This window comes from Pinus tabuliformis, chromosome 9 (genome assembly GCF_031772625.1).
Source record: "Pinus tabuliformis cultivar Carrire ecotype Pingquan chromosome 9, CPIR1, whole genome shotgun sequence".
Taxonomy (NCBI): Eukaryota; Viridiplantae; Streptophyta; class Pinopsida; order Pinales; family Pinaceae; genus Pinus; species Pinus tabuliformis.
In genome coordinates, this window is record NC_142307.1 from 872,698,060 (window position 1) to 872,723,668 (window position 25,609).

The 25,609-nt window shown below is 38.5% G+C and overlaps 1 pseudogene across 1 annotated transcript; it reads left to right on the forward strand.

The window, feature by feature from the left end:
• Nucleotides 1-20,875: 20,875 nt before the first annotated feature.
• LOC149151564 (GTP-binding nuclear protein Ran1B-like) lies at nucleotides 20,876-25,025 on the forward strand (annotated as a pseudogene). The gene is made up of 7 exons (XR_016263282.1): nucleotides 20,876-21,106; nucleotides 22,464-22,530; nucleotides 22,617-22,740; nucleotides 23,978-24,067; nucleotides 24,177-24,356; nucleotides 24,446-24,523; nucleotides 24,631-25,025. The product of XR_016263282.1 is annotated as a GTP-binding nuclear protein Ran1B-like (transcript).
• The last annotated feature ends 584 nt before the right edge of the window (nucleotides 25,026-25,609 follow it).

Below are 25,609 nucleotides of genomic sequence, written 5' to 3' on the forward strand. Positions count from 1 at the left end.
TGGGCGGGCCTTTCCGTGCGCCAACAGCCCGAGCTTTAGCGTCCGGGAGTTCGGCGGTTTTTCCGTCGTACTCCCGCCACGCGTCAAGCTCTGGGCTGTGGCGGAGCCCCTCCCCCCAAAACCGCTCAGGCGCTAAAGCGGTGCGCCCAATACCACTTACCACCTTGCCTGCCTGACGTCAGCGCCACGTCCTCCCCTATGACGTCACCCTCCGCGTTCCGTTGCTGTGCCACTTCGCCGCCACGTCGTCCCTTCTGTACCTTTGCTCTGCCACCGTGTCCCTTCCACCATGCTGCCACGTCACCCATCCGTACATGATGACGTCATCTGCTGACGTCATCCCGCCACGTCGTCCGTCCGTACCCGGGACCCGCCGATGACGTCACGCTGACGTCATCCCGAAAAGCGCCAATTGTCAATTTTTGCTTAAAAAGAGCGCGGACGACCGTTGTATTTCATTTTTACTGGTTCATTTGAACGCTTTGGTCCCCTGTTTCATTCGTTTTCGCACTCCCAAGGCTGGAAATCAATCAAGCAAGCTGCTGCGGCCTGCATTTCGAGTTCGCAGCCTTCCTACGCACCAGTTCGTCCACCTTCGGCGCCGTTCGAACCAGGTATTCATCATATTTTCCTCTCTTCGCCCCTCTGCTTGCATTTTATCTGTTGTCAACCTGCAAAAATTCCCCAATTTGTAGTTCTGCTGCACTTGAAACCCCATTAAACCTATTGGAAACCCTTTTACTTCAGAAAGGTCTCACAAACCTTCTGCCCATTTGCAAGTTTACTAGCAGAATTCAGTTTAACGCCCTGCCCCCAGTAAAGATTTCTCAGCTGCTCAGCATTGCCCTATTTTACCCTGTTCCGTTGTTTTAATCCTACCACTGAAACTGCAATTGCCCTCTGTTCCCCTGCATTGTCCCTCATAGTCTCTAGCTCCGGAGAATTCACCAAGAAAAGGGGAAATTGACCCAAAATTCTGCAAAATTGACCTCTTACAGCATAAGCTCTCAAGCTGTCTAGCTACTGTTACATTTGAGTTCAGTTCGCTTGCTCCGACCGGTTCTTACAAGCAATTTGATAGCCAATTGTTTCATTAGCCCTCCTTTCAGCTCAAGCACTCAAAGTTGCATCATGGCCACTCCGTCTGCTCTGAATATTACTCCCGTCAACCCACCAAGTAAAGAGCTCGAGTCCATGCCCTTGGCCGATACAGATTACCTCATCCAAGACTTTGTTGCCAAAAGGAATCATCTACGCACCTACTGCCAGCTGAGAAACAACTTCTTGGATAAAACTGACAAGTATTGCATATGGGAGTCCAATCTGCCTTATTATTTCCTCCCTTCTGTGAATATCTTTCCTGAGATTATTCATCTCTGTGCTGCAAATTATGAACCGAGTCAAAGGGCCGTTAAGTCTTCATCTGGAAGCATACTTTTCTATACTACTCCTGACTCCATCAACCAGATGCTGAACTTCAGAACGAACCACACGCTATTGCCCTTTTCCATAAACAGTTTGCTGCAAGAGACCTCTTGGTTACTTGGTACCAAGATGGAAATGATCACAGAGACATTCATGAGGGCAGATTGCCAACCAAAGGAATCACCTCCATATCCTTATGACCATTTCAATGAGGTGGGCAAACTACTGGTAGATATGATATCATATGTGTTGGGCTTCACATCAACTGAACTTGTAGATGAAACAGTACTAGTTATATTGTCCTCTTTCAGCCAAGGACAGCCTCCTGCTGTCAAGTACAATTATGCCAGGTTCATATCAGATAAAATCCATGACCAGCTCACCAGACTAGATAGGCAGGGGATTTTCAAATATTCCTCCTATGTCTATCATTTGTTCATGTTTTATCAGTCTGAAGTCTTTCAATGCCCCATCAAGAAACTGGATTCAAAGGGAGAAAGGAGGTCTGTTGTCTTCTGGTCAGCTGTATTTCACCAAGTCCAAGACTCTCCTTATTCATACTCTGAGTTCATTGACCAGTTTGTATATCCTGTGTCCTGCCTCTTAATGAAGGTTCCTCCTCCCCGAATAACCTATGAAATGCAAAAGATCTTACAGTTGTCTAAGAATTTCAAATTAGGTGATTGGTACCTATATGAAAACCATACTGTCATCAGAATTTATGGCTGCGAACTGTGCCCTTACAGGCTCCCGAGATATGTGCCGATGAGGCTGTTTGCATTAGAATACTACAGGCAACTTATAAATTCAGATTTGACTCACTTCCACAGCACTAAGAAAAGGGCACAACTGAAATTCAGAGACCGCCTAGGCCCCTTCATCATGAACAAGAAGGATGGTTGGCAAGAAGCTGACCTAATACTCAAAGATCAATTTAAATTGAAGAGGAGTTTCTGGTGGGTCCCTTATGACCCACTTGGTTTTATTAATGCCAGAAGGGTCAAGTATAGATTGACACCATATGACCACTGCAAAAACCCCCAAGTCGAACCATATGCTAATCAAGATGCTTGGGTACATGGAACATTAGTGGAAGAATTAACTCAAGAGGAAATTTTGGAACAAACTGCTAAGGATCTTGAAAAGACTCTTGACTTGGATTCTGATGACCAGGTATATTTCAGGCTGCCATACCAAGTGGAAGAGGGCCCGTCTACAGCTGCATCTTCACAGATTGCCCAAGGAGCTTCTACATCAACAACAGGTACAGCCAAAGGGAAGGAACCGATGGAAACAGAGCCAGCGGTCAGGGAACAGCCGGTCACCTCAACGGAGCAAGCTCAAGGGCAAGCCCTTCCACAACAAACAGTGGCAGCCCAAATACCAATTTTGCAGACTCCTGCCCATGAAGAGAGAGGCAGGAAAAGAGACCGGGAAGACTCCACACCTGCCAGTGGGTCTACACAGCAGCCTGAGTCAAAAAGGCAAAGAGGGGACTCCCCAATTGAGGAGGAGGTCAGTGAAGAAATTATAGAAAGCCCAAGAAGGGAACCAAGTCTGCATACACCAACAAGCTCTGTTCAGCAAGAGCAACAAAGACAGCAAGAGCAAGATGTACAACGCGGATTGGAGGTATCGTCCTCCACACAGAGAGGCAAGAAACCAGCCAGCACCAAGGCCAGCTTCAAAGAAATCAAAGCTCAAAACGAGCAACTGAGAATGCAATTGTACAAACAATTCTTGAAAGCAACACCTGCCAAACAAGAAAGACTGATGGCAGCGTTTGATATAAAGCAAGAAAAGATGTTTTTGACCCACTTCAAGCCCAAGGTTCAGCAGCCACAGTCAGCTGCAGATTTTGTTAAGACAAGGCTAGAGGTCCTGTCCAAAGATATTCACCCCATGGACCAAATAGAGCTACACAAGCAGACAGCCGAAATGCTTTATGCCACCCTTGCAGAGAAGGCCACATTGGCTCATGAGTTGAATGAAACATTGAAGAATACCAACACTCAGTTGGATTTTGAAAGACTGTCGTCCACGGCTAAAGATAATAGAATTAAAACACTGGAGGAGATTATTGTGGACTTAGGACACAATCCTAAAGATCCTAAGGGTGTGAGGACCCTTATGAAAAAGAAAGACGATGACATTGCTGCATTAAAGAAGAGATTGAGGTTGCTTCCTACTGAGCATCCTCAAACAGGGGAACTGCAGAAAGAAAAAGAAGCTGAGGATCAACTGGATTTGATCATGAAATTAAACCAACAGGTAATTGATTTGGAAGGGGAATTGGAGAAGGCACTGCAAGGAAAACAGGGAGAGTCGACCTCCCAGCCGCCTCAAACGCTTCCAACTGGTGTTGTTGTTCCTCCAGCACAAGCAACAGCCACCCCTCCAATTATTCCAACAACCACAGCAACTACAGGTGCTACAACAGCTACAACAGCAATTCCTGACTCTAGCATGAGTATGGACGAATTAAAAAGGGCTATCAAAGAAGTAGAGCTTCAGGCAACAGAGATTAAACAAGCCAGAGAAAAATTGGCTGAGTTAGAAACAAAATATGACAAATCTAAAATGACAGTGGGTGAGCAATCAAGAGAAATCAAGACCCTGAAGGACAGAGTCAAAACCTTGGAGAAAGAGCTGTCACTGGATAAGACTTTGGCTGAAATAAAGAAGATCCTGTGGGCCAAAATAAATCAGTCAATCACTGGCCAATGGAGGTCAATTCAGGCAATATATGAACAAGTGGAACTGCTTGGTCGTGCTAAGACTGAAAGCCAGAGAGCCAAGGCGGCGTTAGGAAATATGCCTGACCAGGCCAACAGAATGATCAATTTTCTGAATCATCAGACTAGGGAAGAGCTGGCAGCACTCCATATCATGAGCAGAACAGATGCCATACTCACAGCAAAAAGCGTGCTCACATTGAGGAGCCTGGTGCAAACTCTGGAGGCAAGATGTCGGGATATACAAAGAGATGTAGACAATTTTGATGTAAGGCTTGCAGCATTACAGACCAGGGGATTGCCCAGCCTGCTGACCAGTGCTGGAAAACTATTGACATGTGACCAGTATTCTACCAGGCTCAATAATTTTGTCAATAATCAGCTTACTGCTGCATCAAGTTCCGCAACAGAGACAGGGCCACCTACAGGACAAACGCTCTACGACAAACTGGAAAGCTTATTTTACCTGGAACACGAGGTCAATCACCTGTTTGATATGCCGCCTAGTTATTACAAGTACACAGAGGCCGATGAAACACTTGTCAAAATACAAAGACATCAGTGGCCTTCTGAGAATTGGTGGCAAGCAATGTTGGCCGTATTGCCCAGATGATTTCAGTCTTTCCCTCCTTTTTGTTTATTTCAAAATCGCAGACAGCTGCAGGTCATCAGCGAGCACAGGTTGAGGCACAGAGTACACTAGCAGAGCAATGAAGGAAGGTGCAGGACAGGTGGGAACGGTTACCAAGCAAAAGCGCTGAGGTGGCGAACCTTAGGGCGCAGATTTCTAAGAACGCAGCCCAGCCGACTCAAAGTGACTCAAAAGTCAAACACTCACTGACAGAGAGAACAGCTGTGGCATTTGTATTTATTTCAGCATTTACTTCTAATCAACCACTCCTTAGGAGTTGGTAGAAAAGTTATGAACTATTAACTTCTCACCTAGATATTTTTGTGTTCAATTTTTGTATAAATACGACCCTCTGCACTGTTAGAAGGGTTGGTCGGCTAATGTATCTGAAGATAGACTCGCACTGTATGTCTGAAACTTTTTCTATAATCAAAGAATGCTGAAAAGTTTGGAGGACAACTGTCTGCGCTGTGTTTTAATGGTTGAAGATGTGAATATGGAATTCTTGCGCTGCTGTATGAATCAATAAGTGTTCCTCACCTATGTTATTTTCATCTCATGTACGCTCAAATCACAGAAAGAAAGATTGGTTTAGAATTTGCATGCTTGCACTCTATGCTCAGTTTCTGTGGTTTCTTAATGTTTTCCTCTTGATTTAGGGATGGATATGAATTCCTTCATGGCTCATGTTTAACCTTTTTCACATATGAATGACTGTTAGCTAGGAATTCTTAATTGCTCCTGGGCAAAGCTCATTCAACTTCCCTCTGCTAAACATGTTTGAGAGATTCTTAATTGCCTCTCATGCCTTAGCTTTCACTCCATTCTTTTAGCTTGGAAGATTGTTTCATATGCAGCTACCCTGCTCCATGTTAGTCTTGTGACTAAGAATACACACCAACAGTCCTGTTCTTTGACTCCATGCCCAATGGTTTGAAATTGACCAGATTATGTTTTGCCTCTCTACTTGAAAACATCATCCTTCCCACCAAAAACAAAACAAAAACCCCTGAACGCAATAACTAGCCTAAAATCATTTTAAACAAAGCTAAATCTGAAAGAGAGAGCCCTCTCTGATTGCAGGTGGGCTAGAACCTGCAGTCCAAAGTTGGTTTGTGGTTACCTCAGCCGTATCCTTTCTGGAGGTTAAGGACAACCTGAGTGATAACACCTTCCATGAGTGTCTGGTATGTGATCCTGAATTCTGGATTACTGTTGTAAATTTGCAGACACCCTGAAGTCTCCTGCCCATAGGAGTCGAGCACAGTGATCAGTGCCATGACTAGTGGTCGGATGAGCCAATATGCAACATTATTGGGGTTTTCCTTCTTGTACTTAATGTTAAAATGGAATTTTTTTAGGTATGTGAACCATTTCTGATGGCGATCATTCAACAACTTTCCCTGTGTTTGTATGAATTGTAGGGGTTGGCGATCTGTGTGGATGATCATTTACTTCCCAAGAATGTAATTCTTCCATTGACGACAGACATGCACAATGGAGTACATTTCTTGTCATAGGTGGGATACTTTCAGAATGTGTCTGAAAGTGTCTCACTGTGGTAAGCCATTGGATGCCCCTACTGAGTAAAAATTGCACCAATAGCATAGTCAGAGGAATTTGTCTCAATCTGATGGCGTGGGTGCAGGCGTTAGGGATAACCTCCCAAATCTGGCAGCAATCTCTTGAATATCAGCCTCAATTTCCCTTGAACCTTCTTCGGGCGTATCAGTCATTAAACTGATAACCTCATTCGTTTTCCACCGAATCACAAACTTTGCTAAGTTATGGAAACATGGCTTATTTCTTAATCGGTGGTAATTCTAAAAGAATTACGCCAAATACTATCGGAGGCCTTATAAGCTAATATACCCACAACACTTGCGCGGCAGTATGGAGGCTTATACTAAATATACTATCGGGCAGTAATTCTTAAAAGAATTACTTTATAATACAATCGCCGTGTTATACAGTCCCTTTATCTTTTCCCAGCTGCGATATCACATCGGCGATTGCTATCGGCGGAGTCTATACACCAAGGCTTCCAATATGCGATAACCCGCAGACCCGACGCTCCTTTAGACTCCCTTTTATGTCGATTTCGGGTCCGATGTATATCGGTGATTAGCGTCGGCAATCTATAATGTAATGGGTCTTAAAAACCCGATGAACCTTTCAACTGTTATCTATAATATATCGGCTCCGGTCGTCGGAGTAACGCTAAAGGCCTCCCTCCGGACCTGAAGTTTCATATGCTGCAATTTATGTTATTTCGGCTCCGGGATTTCGGAGCTCACAGTTAAGAATTTCAAAGGCCCTCTCCGACGCGATATGGGTTCGGACCCAATAAGGGTAAGAACCAACAACTATAATGTTTCACGTCCGCTACAGTGCCGCTTAATGGAAATTGCATGAATTCTTAGTGTAAACAGAAATACACACGGAACTTTATAAAAGGAATTATGGAGCCTGCGTACGCCAAATTGAAAAGAAAACTCCCATAAAAGCTTCGATCAACCATCAAGTGGAAAAACAAAGCAATTCAACAACTGTCGATATATAGGAATAAATGCATAAATGCACATACAGTTCAATTAACAGAAGGACATTATATCAGATAGGCCGAGAGAAAAGTTTCATGAATAATACTTCCGGCACCGCTCCTCTCTTCTCTCCTGAGAGTATCGCAGCCTCTTTATTTATAATTAAAGGATAGGCCCTCTCGGTCCTTATCTGTTACAAAAGCATGCTTTACATGAATGATTTAAAGCATAAAAGCTTGACTACAGCTTATCCATCTGAAATAATATTAGCATGTTTTATTTCTAGATTTTATTCTATCTTTAACTAAAAAACATGGAAATTGCAGGCTAAAGGACCCCACTCCCTTGCCTGTAGATTCTTTTGGATTTTTGGAATAAGTTGGAAGACTTTTTCCTCTGAGTCACATGCTCCCGCATCAGACTCCTGAGGACAAAATTCTTCATGGGCTCCTGTCCATGAGCTCGTCTACAGATTTGCCCAGTTTCTGTAGAACGTCTTCTGTAACCCAAGTAGCTTCAGCGATTGGCTGTCCTTTCCATTTTACTAGATACTGGAAGTACTCTCGTCCCCTTGTCTTCTTATGCACTTTCTTGTCCAGAATTCTTTCTGGTTGTAAATTCTTTGCTGTGGGTAACTGTTTTACCCAGTCAATCTCTGGAGTCTCCTGAACCTGTGTTGTATCATCTCCAGTCTCATTCTCATACTTGTACAAGTCCGCAACATTAAAAATTGGTGATATTCCCACATCAGGTGGTAATTCAATCTCATAAGCATTTGCAGAGAATTTCCTCAGTATTCTGCACAGTCCAATTTTCTTGGATTTTAATTTATTATACTCTCCCTTTGGAAATCTCTCTTTTCTGAGATGTGCTAAAACCAAATCTCCAACTTCAAAGTTTACTTCTCTTCTCCTCATATCTGCTCTGGTTTTATACCTGATGTTGCTATCCTGCAGCTGTTGTTTCACCTATTCATGTATCGCCTGCTTTCTTGAAGCAAAGTCTTCACCTTCTGCACTTCTCATTTCTCCTTTTCCCAAATTTCTTAATTCAGATATTCCCCTTGGGTGCATTCCATAAAAAATATGGAATGGGTTCTGTCTAGTGCTCCTGTTTGGTGAGTCATTATATGCATACTCAACTTGTGGTAACACCTGATCCCACTGCTTTGGATGTTCTGCAGTAAGGCTCCTCAGAAGATTTCCTAAACTTCTATTCACAACTTCAGTCTGTCCATCAGTTTGTGGATGATAGGCAGAACTGAAATTTAATTTAGTTCCCAGCTTCTTCCATAGTGTTCTCCAGAAATGTCCAACGAACTTTGAATCCCTGTCTGAAACAATGCTTTTGGGCAATCCATGCAATCTTACAATTTCTTTAAAAAACAAGTTAGCAATGTGAGAAGCATCACTAGTTTTATAACATGGAATAAAGTGTGCCATTTTTGAAAATCTATCCACTACAACAAAGATTGAATCATAACCCCTTTGAGTCTTTAGTAATCCCAGCACAAAATCCATACTTACCATATCCCAAGGCCTATCTGGAATTGGCAATGGAATGTACAACCCTGTGTTCTGGCTCCTTCCTTTTGCATACTGGCAGATTTTACAATTTCTTACATACTTCTCTACTTCAGCTTTCATTTTCGGCCAGAAATAAAATCTGTTGAGCTGTTCAAAAGTCTTCTCTGTACCAAAATGCCCTGCAAGTCCTCCACTATGCTTCTCTTTGATTAAATTTTCTCTCATTGAACAGTTGGGTATGCACAACTGATTTTTCTTAAATAACAGTCCATCTTGTAGGAAATAATCCAACCACTTGCTCCTATCTGCCAAAACAGGATTTTTACAAGCCTCAAATGCCTCTTTAAAATCTGAATCGGTCTCATATAATTCCTTAAGAAAATCAAAACCCAACACTTGGATTTGACTTTCTTGCAGCAATACATTTCTTCTACTTAAGGCATCTGCAACTTTGTTTGACTGTCAAGTTATATGCTTCAACACAAAATGAAAGCCTTGAAGATATTCTACCCATTTAGCATGTCTCTGGCTGAGCTTTGGCTGCTGCATTATAAACTGCAATGCATGGTTATCTGAATAAAGAATAAATTCTTTTGACATTAAATAATGCCTCCATTTCTTTAATTCTTGCACAACTGCGTAAAACTCCTTATCATAAGAAGAATACTTCCTTTTGGCATCATTTAGCTTTTCACTGAAATAAGCTATGGGTCTATCTTCTTGGCTTAAAACTCCTCCAATTGCTTCTGCGCTGGCATCACACTTAACTTGAAAAGTTTTGTTAAAATCAGGAAGAACCAAAACATGCTTTTTAGTTATTTTCTTCTTTAACAGCTGAAAATTTCTCTCTGCTTCAGCAGTCCATTTAAATGGTTGTTTATCCTTCTTTATGGTCTCAATAATAGGTGCATTAATCTTACTAAAATTCTTAATGAATTTTCTGTAAAAACTAGCAAGACCATGAAAACTCCTTACCTCAAAAACATTTTTGGGTGAAGGCCACTCCATAATTGCTTTGATCTTCTCTGGATCCATCTTCAACCCTTCAGCTGAAATAACAAATCCCAAGTACACCAGCTCCTCTTTCATGAATGAACACTTCTTCAGATTCAGCAATAGTTTTTCTTGCTGTAGCTTCTGTAAGACATAATTTAAATGCCTCAAGTGCTCCTCCTTGGACCTGCTATAAACTAATATATCGTCCATATATACTATTACAAATTTACAGATGAATTCTTTAAGAACTTCATTCATAAGCCTCATGAATGTACTTGGTGCATTTGACAGCCCAAAAGGCATCACTCTCCATTCATATAATCCTTCATTGGTCTTAAAAGCGGTTTTCCACTCATCCCCCTCTCTTATCCTTATCTGATGATACCCACTTTTAAGATCTAGTTTTGAAAAATATTTTGCTGCAGACAAGCAATCCATTAAATCTTCAATTCTGGGTAACGGAAATCTGTACCTGACTGTAATTTTATTGATAGCTCTCGAATCCGTACACATTCTCTAGCCTCCATCTTTCTTTGGGCTCAGCACGGTTGGCACTGCGCAAGGACTCAGGCTTTCTCTGATCAACTCCTTGTCAAGGAATTCTTGCACCTGTTTCTTAACTTCTTCATTTTCTGCAGGAGTCATTCTATATGCTGCTTTGTTAGGTAAACTTGCTCCAGGAATTAAATCTATATGATGACTGATTCTTCGAAGTAGCGGTAATTCATTAGGCAAATCATCAACAATAATATCACAATAATTCTCCAGCATTTCTTGAATTTCAATGGGTAAATCAGAAACTTTAGTAGAAGTTATTATTACCTTGGGCTTACAAATTACAGCAAAATTTACCTCATTTTCTTCAATCTGCTTCAGGTATTCTTTTCCTCCGAGTAACATATTTTTTGGATCAGTTTTTTGTCCCGGTACATCTTCTTCTTGCAGAGGCAACAACGTATGATTGACACCATCCTTTCCAAACTTGTAGGTGTTTCTTTTTCCATCATGTATGGCTCCTCTGTCATATTGCCAAGGTCTTCCAAGCAATATGTGACACACGTCCATAGGCATCACATCACAAACAATTTTATCTTTGTACTTGCCCACTTGAAATTCCACTTCACACTGTTCACTTACCAACAGTTGATGTCCCTTTTGCAACCATGACACTTTATAAGGTGTTGGATGCTTCATTGTCTTCAGCTTCAATTTCTCCACTACTTCTGTAGAGACCAAATTATCAGTGCTGCCACTATCAATGATCATCTGGCAACATTTCCCTTGGACTTTACATACTATCCTGAATAAAGTCTTCCTTTGTGGCGGTTCAGCCACCTCTTTTGCTGACTTAAGTAGAACTTTGTTAACTACCAGAGATTCTCCTCTTTCTGGTGTATTTTCTTCTTCTGCTACTGCTGCCACTGGTACTTCTCCCTCAGCTGGAGCAACAATTGCATTCCTCTGCTTTGTTTCTGCATTCTCTGGACACTCATAAGATCTATGTCCCAGCTTGTTACATCTGTAACATCTTATTTCTCTGCCTCTTCCTCTGCCTTCTCTTCCTCTAGAAAAACTCCCTCTGCCTCTTGCATCACCTCCTGTGGGTGCATGCTGGGTTGAGCTACTGCTAGCTCCATCTTTAGGTGCTGTAGATCTTCCTCTACCACCTTGACTTCCTTTTCCTCTGAAAGTCCCTCTGCCTCTAGCAGACTGCTTCCTCATGAGTTTTTCCTCAGCTTTCAGTGCTATCTGATAAGCTTCCTCTACTGTTTTAGGAGACAGCAGACTTATCTCATCCTGAATGTCCATCCTGAGGCCATTCATATATCTGGCAACCTTCTCATACGTATCTTGGGCTTCTCCAGCTCTTATGCTCACTTTATAGAACTATTATGTATATTCTTTTACTGTTAAAGCTCTCTGTCTAAGATTTTGCATTTGTCTAAACAATGTTTGCTGATAATTACTTGGCAAAAACTTACCTCTTAACTTTGTTACCATTCTGCTCCAATTCTTGATTGGTTGCTTGCCAAGTCTCTTCCTTTCCGCCTGCACACCATCCCACCAGAGCGCTGCATGGCCTTTTAACTTGGTGACAGCAAACTTCACTTTCTTCCCATCTTCTGTTTCTTCGTAATCGAAGAATTTCTCCATGCAATTGATCCAGTCTATCAATTCCTCTGGATTCAGTCCTCCTTGATATACCGGTACCTCGGTCTTTGGCCTGCCTGTGGATTTCAATATTGATTGAAAGAACCTCATCTCAGGAGTAACCTGTACAACTTCCTCCTCTGTAGCTTCATCCTCGGGTCCACTGACATCTCCATCGTCTATGTTTCTATCTGAAGTTAACGCATCCAATCTAGTTCGCAACTCTTCTACTGTTTCCATTAATTCAGCGTTTGTAACAGACCGTCCTCTTCCACCACGTCCTCGTCCTCTTCCAACTCTAAAAGCCATCCTTCTCCTGCTCCTGAGATTCAATTCAATGTCAATTGATGGCTCTGATACCACTAATGATGGCGTGGGTGCAGGCGTTAGGGATAACCTCCCAAATCTGGCAGCAATCTCTTGAATATCAGCCTCAATTTCCCTTGAACCTTCTTCAGGCGTATCAGTCATTAAACTGATAGCCTCATTGGTTTTCCACCGAACCACAAACTTTGCTAAGTTATGGAAACAGGGCTTATTTCGTATCGGCGGTAATTCTAAAAGAATTACGCCAAATACTATCGGAGGCCTTATAGGCTAATATACCCACAACACTTGCGCGGCAGTATGGAGGCTTATACCCAATATACTATCGGGCAGTAATTCTTAAAAGAATTACTTTATAATACAATCGTCGCGTTATACAGTCCCTTTATCTTTTCCCCGCTGCGATATCACATCGGCAATTGCTATCGGCAGAGTCTATACACCAAGGCTTCCAATATGCGATAACCCGCGGACCCGACGCTCCTTTAGACTCCCTTCTATGTCGATTTCGGGTCCGATGTATATCGGCGGTTACCGTCGACAATCTATAATGTAATGGGTCTTACGGACCCGACGAACCTTTCAACTGTTATCTATAATATATCGGCTCTGGTCGTCGGAGTAACGCTAAAGGCCTCCCTCCGGACCCGAAGTTTCATATGCTGCAATTTATGTTATTTCGGCTCCAGGATTTCGGAGCTCACAATTAAGAATTTCAAAGGCCCTCTCCGACGCGATATGGGTTCAGACCCGATAAGGGTAAGAACCAACAACTATAATGTTTCACGTCTGCTACAGTGCCGCTTAATGGAAATTGCATGAATTCTTAGTGTAAACAGAAATACACACAGAACTTTATAAAAGGAATTATGGAGCCTGCGTACACCGAATTGAAAAGAAAACTCCCATAAAAGCTTCGATCAACCATCAAGTGGAAAAACAAAACAATTCAACAACTGTCGATATACAGGAATAAATGCATAAACGCACATACAGTTCAATTAACAGAAGGACATTATATCAGATAGGTCGAGAGAAAAGTTTCATGAATAATACCTCCGGCACCGCTCCTCTCTTCTCTCCTGAGAGTATCGCAGCCTCTTTATTTATAATTAAAGGATAGGCCCTCTCGGTCCTTATCCATTAAAAAAGCATGCTTTACATGAATGATTTAAAGCGTAAAAGCTTTACTACAGCTTATCCATCTGAAATAATATTAGCATGTTTTATTTCTAGATTTTATTCTATCTTTAACTAAAAAAACATGGAAATTGCAGGCTAAAGGACCCCACTCCCTTGCCTGTAGATTCTTTTGGATTTTTGGAATAAGTTGGAAGACTTTTTCCTCTGAGTCACATGCTCCCGCATCACAATCTAAAATGGTTGTTACAGGTCTGGTAATGTGAGCACTGGTGCAGATCAGAGGTGATGCTTCAACTAGGAAAATGCCTTCTGTTGGGTTTCATACCATAAGAATTTTGCTTTCGCTTCGCCATTAGTGACTTTACTTACAGGCCAAGTTATATGAGAGAACCCTAATATGAACCTGCGGTAGAAATTGGCAAGGCCCAGAAAGTTGCGGAGCTCTATAAGAGTGGTTGGGATTGGCCAACCCTGAATGAATTGTATCTTGGTTAGGTCCACATGCACACCCTGCTGATCAATGATGTACCCCAGATATTGAACCTAGGTCATGCCAAAAGTGCATTTTTCTAAATTGGCATACAACTTGTGTTGTCACAGGATTTGGAGGACTTGTTGAATATGGTGGAGGTGCTCTTCCAAACTATGGTTGAAGATCAATATGTCATCTAAATACACCACCACGAATGTATTAGTGAAGGGTCGCAATATGTCTTCCATCAATCTCATGAAGGTCGCGGGGGCATTTTTCAACCTGAAAGGCATTACCAACCATTCGAAAAGGACCTTCTTATATTTTGAAGGTAGTCTTCCACACATCAGAGGGTTCGATAGGCACCTAATGATAACCAGACTTCAAAACTATCTTGCTGAAATATTTGGCCCCCTTAAGTTGGTCTAGAAGGTCATCAATCCATGGGATTGGGTACCTATTTCATACAATGATCTTGTTCAACGCCTGATAGTCAATACAGAGTCTCCACGTCCTATCCTTCTTTTGTACCAATACAATCTAGCTCCCACAGGGTGATGAGATTAACTTGATGTGCCCTTTTTGCAACAACTCTTGAATCTGCCTCTTCATCTCATCGTTCTCTAGAACAGAATGTTGATATATCAATCTATTGGGTAGTGGCACGCTTGGGGTTAGATTGATGGAGTGCTTGACCTAAGAGTGCAGGGGCACCCCCATAGTTGAGGAGAAAATTTCCCTGTACTCCACAACCTTGTCCATATTTTGTTGTTGTGCGGAAGAGCCCGGTCTGGAAGTCGTGGCCACAATCTTCTTCTTTCCCTGAGGGAGAATCATAAGGAAAACAAATTTCCTGGTTTGTGTAATGATCTTACTGCATTGCATTGTAGTGATTAAATAGATGACGGTAGGCGGGGATACCTCTAGTATCATGTACAACTTATTGCCCAAAGTAAAAATCACAGAGCGATGTTTAGACTCATATATAGCATGACGCTTCCACATGTATGGTTGTCCTAATAATATATAAAAAAATTCAAGAGGGGCAACATCACATAGTTCCTCATCCGTGAAGGGCTTGATGTTGTAGGGAAGGTGAAAATGTTGGCTGACACATATATCTCGTCCTTGCTGAAGCCACTTGATGGTGTACAGCTACGGATGTGTTGTAGTCGGTAGGCCTAGCTGCTTCATGACCTCTGCTAAAATGAGCTTCTTTTGGTTCCCACTATTGACAATGAACTACAGCGGAGAACCCTTCACCCACATCTGTGAGTGGAAGAGGGATTCCCCCTCCTCTAGATCTTCATGCTCATTCTTCTGGATCATGGTGGTGGCCACAGTGGCATTGGGCTTTTCATCAATGATCTGCTTCCCTTTATCATTCCCCTTGTCAGGTTTTTGACTTAAAGTCAGAACATGCGTCTAGTCTAAAAGCCTTCATCTTGTCCACCAGTGACTTCTTGGCCCAACACTCACTTGTGTTGTGAGTGGAGCTCTTATGGAACTCACACCATTTCGAGCCCTAACTCCTTATATCTCGACCTCGTTGGGGAAAAGCAAAAAAAAACAGAGAAAGAGAAGAATATTCTAATACCGTTGAACCGAACTTAAACAAGAACACAACAAATTCCATATATAACCATAAATATAGAGATACAACAAAAATAACACTCCATTTCATTAATATCAAATACTAAAATATGCTTACAAACAGAATGGACGTAAAACTAGCTCAGGTGATGGTATCTTATCTCTGAGAAGAGATGTGGTGGCTACATGGCTCTGAACTATGTTACAATGAGGCTTGAAGGCTTATTTATTATTGAGAAACAAGGGAAAACCCTAAACATCCAAAAACCTAACCCTAGGAGATGAAGTGCCAAAACTAAGGGCCCCGTTTGGGTAAATTGGTACATCAACTTCCCGAGGTCGTAACTTTGGCATACGATATCTGTTTGACACGCACAATACCTCGTTAGAAATATCTATATGAGGAATACAACTTTTGCATGGAAAACAATAGTTGATAGCTCATGTTTTCCCCAATTTTCCCAAAAAAATGTCATTTAGGGCCTCAAATTGGCTCGAGAACTTCAGGACCCCAAAAACTATCAAAATTAGTAAATTGTGCTAGAATTAAGGAAACTGAAAAATAGAAAGAAATAGTGATGGGGGTCCAAGTGTTAGTGGCCACCAACATCCACCTAGATCACCACACCCACAAAAAGGATGAAGTCGAGCGTGGTTTCGCTAAGCCCCCTATCAAGGAAATCTTTCTTGGCAGCAATTGTTTGTCGATCATTTTATAAGATATTGTTTTCCCTTAAAGGCCTCCGTTTATGTCACTCTTCGAGCAGCTTATTTGGATTTTGTAGGTAAATGTTGTTTCTCCCTTGCCTGTTTCTCCTTCTTTCGAACGTTCCACATAGAAAGCACATATGCATATCCAATAAAATGAATTTTTACCAACTTTAATTTGTAGAAATGTCTTTTATATTAAATTTTGAATGACTAAATAGAATTTTAGGCAATGCTTTATCTTAATTTATTATATTTTTATTGATATGAATGACGCGAGAATCTATAGAATTTTGAATAATAAAATTGCTCCTAATGTTATAATTTTCGAAGAGATTTTCATATATGGCTTTTCTTTTGATTTACAAATTTACATGTTGCTTCATATAAACCACTTTACGAATATAGATACTTCATATAAACTAATATCCATTTCATCATCATTTTCCATTGCTTCATTATTTTATGTGAGATCCATAATAACTAAAGTAAAATGATATTGAAAGTTCTCGATAGTGTTGTAGACAAAAAATCTCCAGCTTGGAATGGAGAATGGATTTATATATCTGGAGATGAAGTGGGAGCTGCCTTTTTCAAAAAGAAAAAATGAACTCTCTTTTCATTAAAAAGATAATTGTCATTTACTTATGTTTTCTTCACATATGTCCATCCCACAAAAACACATTCTCAAAAAAAATAAAAATTGTAATACCACGATCCATCTATACCACCTGACAGACATAAATACCACTGATATAATCAAATCTCAAACTAAGAATGATCCCTAGCATATACCAAAAATGGAAATGAATTAAACTAATCTACGCAATCAGGTCTACCCCAATACAACACAAAATGGAAAATTATATCAGGAGAGACAACATTTAGATTTCAATATACCCATCCCTTTGAAATGTGTCACCAAAAAGAAACATTGCAACATCTCTTGCCTGACACTTGGCTGCATCTTTATTTTGAAAATATATCAACCTCTATATTATGGTCTTGGAATATGTGTGTGACATAAATCCTTTAGAATGACATGATCAATGACCTGATCCCATGCATCCAATGTGAAAGAGTTGGAACCTATAAAGAAAATATTTGATTTTCCCACTCAATGATCACCTTGGAATCTCTAAATACATCTATTTCGACAATGTCCAACCACTTGGCACAATAGAGGATACCCCACAGCTCAAGTAACTCCACTCTCATATTAGTACCACAATCATTGCACCATTTAAACTTATAGAAATATCCAGGCCTCATGAAATTTAGCATTCGACTGCCACATCACTCTGATGATAACACCCCATCCAAAAAACAAGTCGGGAATCTGTTCCAAATATCTTTCAAACTAGAGCGTATTTTTTATATATTTTTTGTGACAAGGCCATTCTCCATAAAACAAGTAGAGTTCTTAATGCTGGTATCCCTCACATCCTGCGGAACTTCGTAAAAATTCTTAGCATTTATAGCTTTCCAAATGTTGTCTATATGTCCCATTTTCGCAAAGATTTTTCTGCATTTCTAACAACACAAGTAGAGGAGATGGTACTTGGAGGATGCATGTCCATATGTCTAGCAGGTCATAATTCTGCAGACATAAAAGAGCAAAGTGGGGTAGGACACATTCTCATCACATGCTAACTGTGTTTAAAGAGATTATCAAGAAAGTAATATATATTTTTAATTAACTATTATGTTTGTCTGTATTAATTATATAGATAGGGTTGGTCTATATTGTAATTCGGATTCATGACTTTCCAATCTTTAAAATATAATAAACTAGCACAACCACATTAATAAATGTGGTTGATGTACACTGATAAGACTATCTCAACCACATTAATTCTCATATAAAATTTTGGACTTGGACAATTAAAAATAATAATAATAACTTAGTACAATTTCTATTAAGTAAATCATTTTATTTTATGTTGTAAAACAGTCTAATACATAAACATAAATGGGAGATATCTTTACAAATTAAAAACTAAACAATCATACAAATTATAAATTGTTAAGCCATTATTATGATTTTTCTATGTTTCTTATGTTTCTTTAAAACTTAAATTAGTATTTTCCTTTTATTGTTTTCATATCAAAATAAAATATGAAAATATTTTTCTGTCAGTGCAAATTGACCAAGCCCATTACCGGTAAATATATACCAACTTTTGGTCTTTCACCCTACAAAATTACAAAACGAAAAGTTCCAAGGTAAAAGCTTCGATTCTCCACCTGAATGTTACCATACTTTGATCATCTCACGATTAATCTAAATAGGTCTATAATGTTCTAAGATATTAAAAATTAAACAAACTCCGCAAACAACTCTTCTTCCATTATCAGTTTCGACTAGCCCTGATCCTAAAACTTGGTGCATATAATTTTCTTGCAACTTTATATATTTGAATAATTGAATTCCTACAACCCAGATCTTGTTTGTCTGTCCCCGGTTCAATACCCAATCCAATCGGATCATATATAACTTGAAAAATGGCTCACAATGTCAAAACTGTAATAAATCACTTCAATTAAATAGTAATATGTTTAATATGAAACCCTAGTTACAACCCATGGAACCCTAATTACCAGGTTCCACTTCGTTCATCATCGAGGGAAAATCAGATTCCCTGTCAATGTTCACACCAACTTTAATTCAATTTGCAGGCTTGCTACAACCTATGAACCGTAATTAGCAACTTCCACTTCACTCACAATCGATGGAAAATTGGATTTCCTGTTAATGTTGACACAATTTGTAGGCTAGCCAAAGCTTTACAAATGTGAAATATATTACAATTATATCACAATCATGCTTCCACGTACAATAATGTGTTCAACATTGAGGTACTTTCATCAATCAACACTCAATCGCCAAGCCAATTGAAGCAAAGCTACACATTTCGTAAATAAATTTTTTAAAAATTATGTTTCATAGATCATAGGAGTGGACCTAATAAACTGAAAAAACTATTAGAAAACCTTTTATATTATCTATTTGATCATCCATGAGATGAATAATATTTCTAAATTTTCAAATCTAGGCCATTCATTATTTGTTATATTTTAAAGATTGGAAATTCATGAAGCCCAATTCCAATATAGACCACACACGTAATAATGAGTAGCTTAGATTTGACAATTTGGTAATCTTCTTTGTCTAATACTTCATCCAATAGACTATATGAAAAGTTTGCTAATTGTTTTTCAGTTTCTTAGGCATGCTCTTGTGATTTATGAAGGGTAGCTAAGGTTATAATTTATTAAAAAGTTATTTACTAAATGTGGCATTGGCTTCGCTCTACTTCATTTGGTGTGGCGATTGAGTGTTGATCAATGGGAATACCTCAATGTTGAACGTGGTCTCCTATGTTGAAGCCTGCATTCAATATAATTGTAATACATTTCATGTTTACGAAGCTTTGACTAGCCTAGAAATTGAAATGAAGTCAGTGTCAACATTGACAGGGAATCCAATTTTCCCTCAATTGTGAGCGAAGTGGAAGTTGGTAATTAGGGTTTCATGGGTTGTAACTAGGCCGGAAATTTAATTGAAGTTGGTGTGAACATTAACATGGAATCCAATTTTCCATCGATTTCAAGCAAAGTGGGAGTTGGTTATTAGAGTTTCAAGGGTTGTAACCAGGGTTTCATATTAAACATATTACTATTTCATTGAAGTGAGTTATTATAGTTTTGACATTGTGAGCTATTTTCCAAGTTATATATGATCGAATTAGACTAGGTCTTGAACTAGGGGTAGTCAAATAAGATCTTGGTTGTAGGCATTCAATTATTCAAATATATAAAGCTGGGAGACAATTGTATGCACCAAGTTTTAGGATCGAGGCTGGTCGAACTTGATGAAGAAGAATGGTTTGTGGTGTTTCTCTAATTTTTTAATATCTTAGAACATTATATATCTGTTTAGATTAATCATGAGACGACCAAAGTATGTTCACATTCAGTTAGAGAATCCAAGCTTTTACCTTGGAACGTTTAGTTCTGTAATTTTGTAAGGTGAAATACCAAACGTTGGTACAGATTTACGAGTAATAGTCCCATTCGATCTGCACTCACAAGAAAATTATTTTCATATTTATTTCTTAATTTAAAATTAAAAATTTCCGAGTGTATAAAAGGGAAATCCGAGTGTATAAAAGGGAAAAGTAATTTTGATTAGAGTTTAATTGTTATGGCATATTGCAAATATAATTATAAAAGATAGGGATTCATGTGAATGGAAAATTTTTATAAAAAACAATAAGGGAAAAATATTAATTTAAGTTTTAAAAAAACTTAAGAAACATAGAAAAATCATAGTCATGGCTAACTATTTATTATTTGTATGATTGTTTTATTTATTTTTTTGTAATGATATATCACATTTATGTTTATGTATCAACATATACGAAAAATGATTTATTTAATAGAATTTTTATTAATTTTTTAATCGTTTAAGCTAAAAATTATATGAAAATTAATGAGGATGATATAGGTTTATTCGTGTATATCAACCGCATTTATTCAAAATTTGATGGACCTAAAAGATGTAGAGAAAGAGTTTAACCTTTCACTCTTCTGCAAAAATGTTGAGAAGTTAGAGAGAGAAGATGGAGAAATTGTCTGGGATTGTGAAGAGAGTCAAGTTGTTCGGTGGGTTACCTTTGCATCCAATTTCAAAGGTGAGAAAAGATTATGAGAAGATGTTTGGAAGGATGGTAACGAACAATTACAGGGAAACGTTCGAGAATGTTGAGAGGGCTCAGTTGGGTTTGGATGTTCTAACTGATAAATACTTCTTGACGATTGAAAAGATGGAAATTACCAGATTCCAGGATTATGTGCACAATGAAAATGATCAAGTTCAAGCCTTTCTCCTTTAGAGATGACATCAACCATTTCCTATTAATGTGAGATTGTAGAATCAATTATACCAGGATTAGATTCTTCTGTCAGGTCTGGTATGTAATTAATTGCGCCTATGATGGCTCATTCTTTTCCTCGCCTCAATTACTAAATAAATAACTCAAAAAAATTATTTTTAGGACTTAATTCGGCCACACTAATACCAATTGGAGCTAAAATATTTCTCGTTTAACACCATTAAAAACACTTACACATTTTTTGTTATTAAATTTGTTAACGAGTAAGTCATTCACTGACAAACATGTTGGGTAGTCAGGGATTAAGGATCATATGATCTATTATTGGTATCTATATTTTTATTACAAGAGTGGGATTTATTTTGATTAAATAAATCAGTGTAAATTCATCTTAAGTATGGATCTAACATGAGTCGAGAGCGATCAAATTTCTTTACATGTAAATTTTTTTAGAGTGAAAAATGCAATGTGTTATTTTTCATTGTTTAAATTGTATTTTTGAATGTTAAATAGAGTATATATGAGACCAAATAAAAATTTTAACCATAAAAACTTAATTTGTTTTCTATATATATATATATATATGAAGTTTTTATGACATAAATTAGTTATCATATATTATTATTCCCTGCAACAACAAGGTAATAATGTATTAAAAAAGATTGATGTTGACATTAAATCTAAGTTGTCCAAAAATTTATGAAATTTTTCCAAAATTTAACATTAAAAATTAAAATGTATTATTTTTAAACTATATTTAAATTCATTTTATCTAAAATATTATTGGTTCAATTCTTTCACCTCTTATTATATAATAATGATAGACGTAGTTGAATAATAATAAATTGTTCTCCTCCTTTCAGTGTACTTTACTGATTGGGCCGATAGGCCTTCCTTTGAGTGAGCTTTTCGTCTATATTTTGTTTCTATGCCTGACAGATGGCGTGCACTTTCAACTGCCATATGGTTGACATCTGTCGTGCAATTCATTTCTGTTTCTCCTCTTCAGCTTTCTACTCTTCATGTTTTCTTCCACGACCATTTCTATTCCTCTTGTTTCTGCGTTCTGCTTTCCGTGGGCGCTCTGCATTCTTCGCGTGCAATTTTTGTTTTCCTCATATCGTCAAGGCCTCACCTTCAGTGGTCTCGTCCTCTAATTGGGTGTCTGAAGTGCTCTTAATCTTGTTAAATGGTATGCCACAGATCTTCATGGTTCATCGTGCTTGTTTTTAAACCCTTTATTTGTTGGGTTGGATTTTGATAACATTGGTATGTTTATTTTGTGCTTATTTGTTTGGATTTCTCTTATATTTAGGCTCTACCCGGTAAACACGCTGATTTCCCTAGCTTTAAGCTCGTTATTGTTGGCGATGGAGGATCTGGTGTGCTATAAATAGGGTTTATGTTCAGTTTTGTCTGTTTTCTTTTTAAATCAGTTATATTGACTGTAATATATTTTGTGAATCAGGGAAGACAACCTTCGTGAAGTGTCATCTTACCGGGGAGTTTGAGAAGAAATACGAGCATGAGTACAATATGATTTGTTTTTATAATTACAAAGCTTTTGTATGCGTTGTCTTCTGCAATAAATGGTATTTTGTTTGGAGGTTTTTTCCATTTTTTTTTGTTCTTGGACACATTTGAATCCCCATCACAATTTATATTGATGTGGTTGGATTTTAGATTTGATATAAACAGTGTCACTAGGTTGCCCCATGGATCGGTGTTGTAAAGGTTTTCAGTCATGTCCCTCTTCATTTCAGGGTTTACAGGGTTGTGTTTTCCAGTTTGAGGCCCAACAAAAAATTACAAATATCAGATCCTATTTTTAGTGGTTCTGCAGTTTGATCTATAGTATTTACCATAAATATGCCCATGGACAAAACTTCAAATATGATTTTCTTCATCAGCAAGCAGATCTTGGGTTGTGTAAATTAGAAAGATAATATAATGCCTCAAGCCTTAAGGAAAATCTTTCCATTTCCCCTTTCTTTCTCCTTACCTTCTTACAATCAGTTTTCTGATTAAATCACTCTAGGAGATTCAACCACCATTAATTGCATATACTTATTTTTTAGGATTCTAGTAACTGAACCTTTTCCTTGATATGAAGAATCTTAATCATGCCTTGTCATAATTCTCTTTGTTGGATCCTTTGGTAGAGGAGCGGTCTCTTGGGACTTTACGAAAGTAGTGTTTTTTGTCATCCTCTGCAGGTGTAGTAGACACCTGTTGATTGGAGCACTGTACATTTGAGCTTTTGGGGTGCCTTTTCAACTTTTTGCTTAAAAAGGTCCTACACGGATTTAAACTTGGATCGATCCCAAGAGAACTTTTGACTTATCAATTCTATTTTCCCATGTTGATATGTATGTAGTGTGGGCTCAATAGCAACACCTTTTAACCTCAATATCAATGACAATGGAGCAACTATGAGCCCTTTTTTGGTTCCTTTTTATCAGCGCTCTGTTTTACTCATTTATGTCTCTTTATTTTGAATTTTAATTTAATTTAATTTTGAATTTATAGACAGACTGTGTTATTGGTTGTTTTGATCAATACTGGTTTGCTTTTCCTGTTTCTGTTGGCATTTTCCTCGTTGAATTGGCGAGGGTTCTGTATTTTTCCACTTATATTTATTTGAATTTTAATTTAGTTTAATTTTGAATTTATAGACAGACTGTGTTATTGGTTGTTTTGATCAATACTGGTTTGCTTTTCCTGTTTCTGTTGGCATTTTCCTGATTGAATTGGCGAGGGTTCCGTATTTTTCCACTTCTATTTATTTGTTTCCTTCTTATTTACTGATTGGGATTTTGTTTGTTGCAGTATTCATGGGCAATGTGCAATTATCATGTTTGATGTTACTACACGATTGACTTACAAGAATGTCCCAATGTGGCACAGAGATCTTTGCGGGTATCTCTTTTGCAGAGGGGTTGGATCTCTAAGTAGAAATGAAGGTTCCTTAATTGTGTGGTGGCACAACTGCCTGAACCGATTAGCTAAATATCTTTGTGAATTTCAGGGTGTGTGAGAACATTCCTATTGTTCTTTGTGGAAACAAGGTTGATGTGAAGAATAGACAAGTGAAAGCTAAGCAAGTTACTTTTCATAGAAAGAAGAATCTTCAGTACTATGAGATATCTGCAAAAAGTAACTACAACTTTGAGAAGCCATTCCTGTACTTGGCACGGAAGCTCTCAGGGTGAGCCTTTAATCTAGTTTCTGATGCTCCCTAATATGAATGTTATATTAAAAAATTTGCATTGATTCTATAATGGGTTATTTTTATAGGGATCCAAACCTTCATTTTGTGGAGTCACCTGCTCTTGCTCCTCCTGAGGTTCAGATAGACCTTGCAACCTAGCAGCAGTAAGTAGAATGCTATTTTCTTATTATTTTTTGTTAACTTTTATTGAAATAATTTGTTCCATTTCTAAAAGATTGAAACTTTGGCTTACAATCTTTTATGTTGTCAGGTACGAGGCAGAACTTGTAGCAGCTGCGACCCAACCCCTTCCAGATGACGATGATGATGCTTTTGAATAGCTTTGTTAAAATGCTTTTGCATATTTAGGGATTGGCGGATTCAATTAGTTTTGTATCATTGGAGTTTGCTCTTGAGTTCCGACATTTAATTCTGATTTGTATTTGGGGCTTAGAATAGCATTATCGCATCTCTATATGTGATTTGGGTACTATGCAGATGTTTTCATCGGTGGAGTTGGCTAAGCTATCTTAGTTCAACTCCATTACAGAGCTATTTTTATATGCTAAGACAGTTTTTTCCGTTATATACTCTTGCACATTTTGCACAAGAACTTTTTGTACTCTTCAAATATTTCAAGAATGCTCAAGTGCCTTTCGTTGTGTACTGTTGGGGGAAATGCTAGTTGCGATGATTGTTGCTTGTAATATATTATGGCTTGTTAAAACTTTCTCTGAAAATTCTAGCTATGTCTGAGGATTTATTTTAACTCTGAAATTGGTTTACATAGTTGATCACTGTGGCTATCAAGCCTACCTGGGTATTCTTGTGGGTATGTTGTCTGTCGAACACATAAAGGTATTGCCATTTCATTAATTGGGCTCTCGATTGATTTCTGCATAAAGATTCACATTGTCTAAATCTTGAATGTAATAATAAGACATTGGAAACATTAAGTGGTTTTTCTTCACTACGAAAGGTAATTTGTTGCAAGAAAACGTTTGTTGCACATTTTGACTTTTAGGTAAATCATAAACAAACTTGTTCATTGGGACTAAATTCCTTTTGGTAAATGAAAGCCAGGTTTTACAGTTAAGTTGGTGCTAGATAAACTGTCGAGTTTTTTCAATGAAGAGGACTCGACTGAATCTTATTTGACATATTCCTTTCTTTTTGTAGAATGAGGAATGGGATTTATTTTTTTCGATCAGCTAGACCAAGCAGGAAAGTTTCATAAGTTTTAACATTGC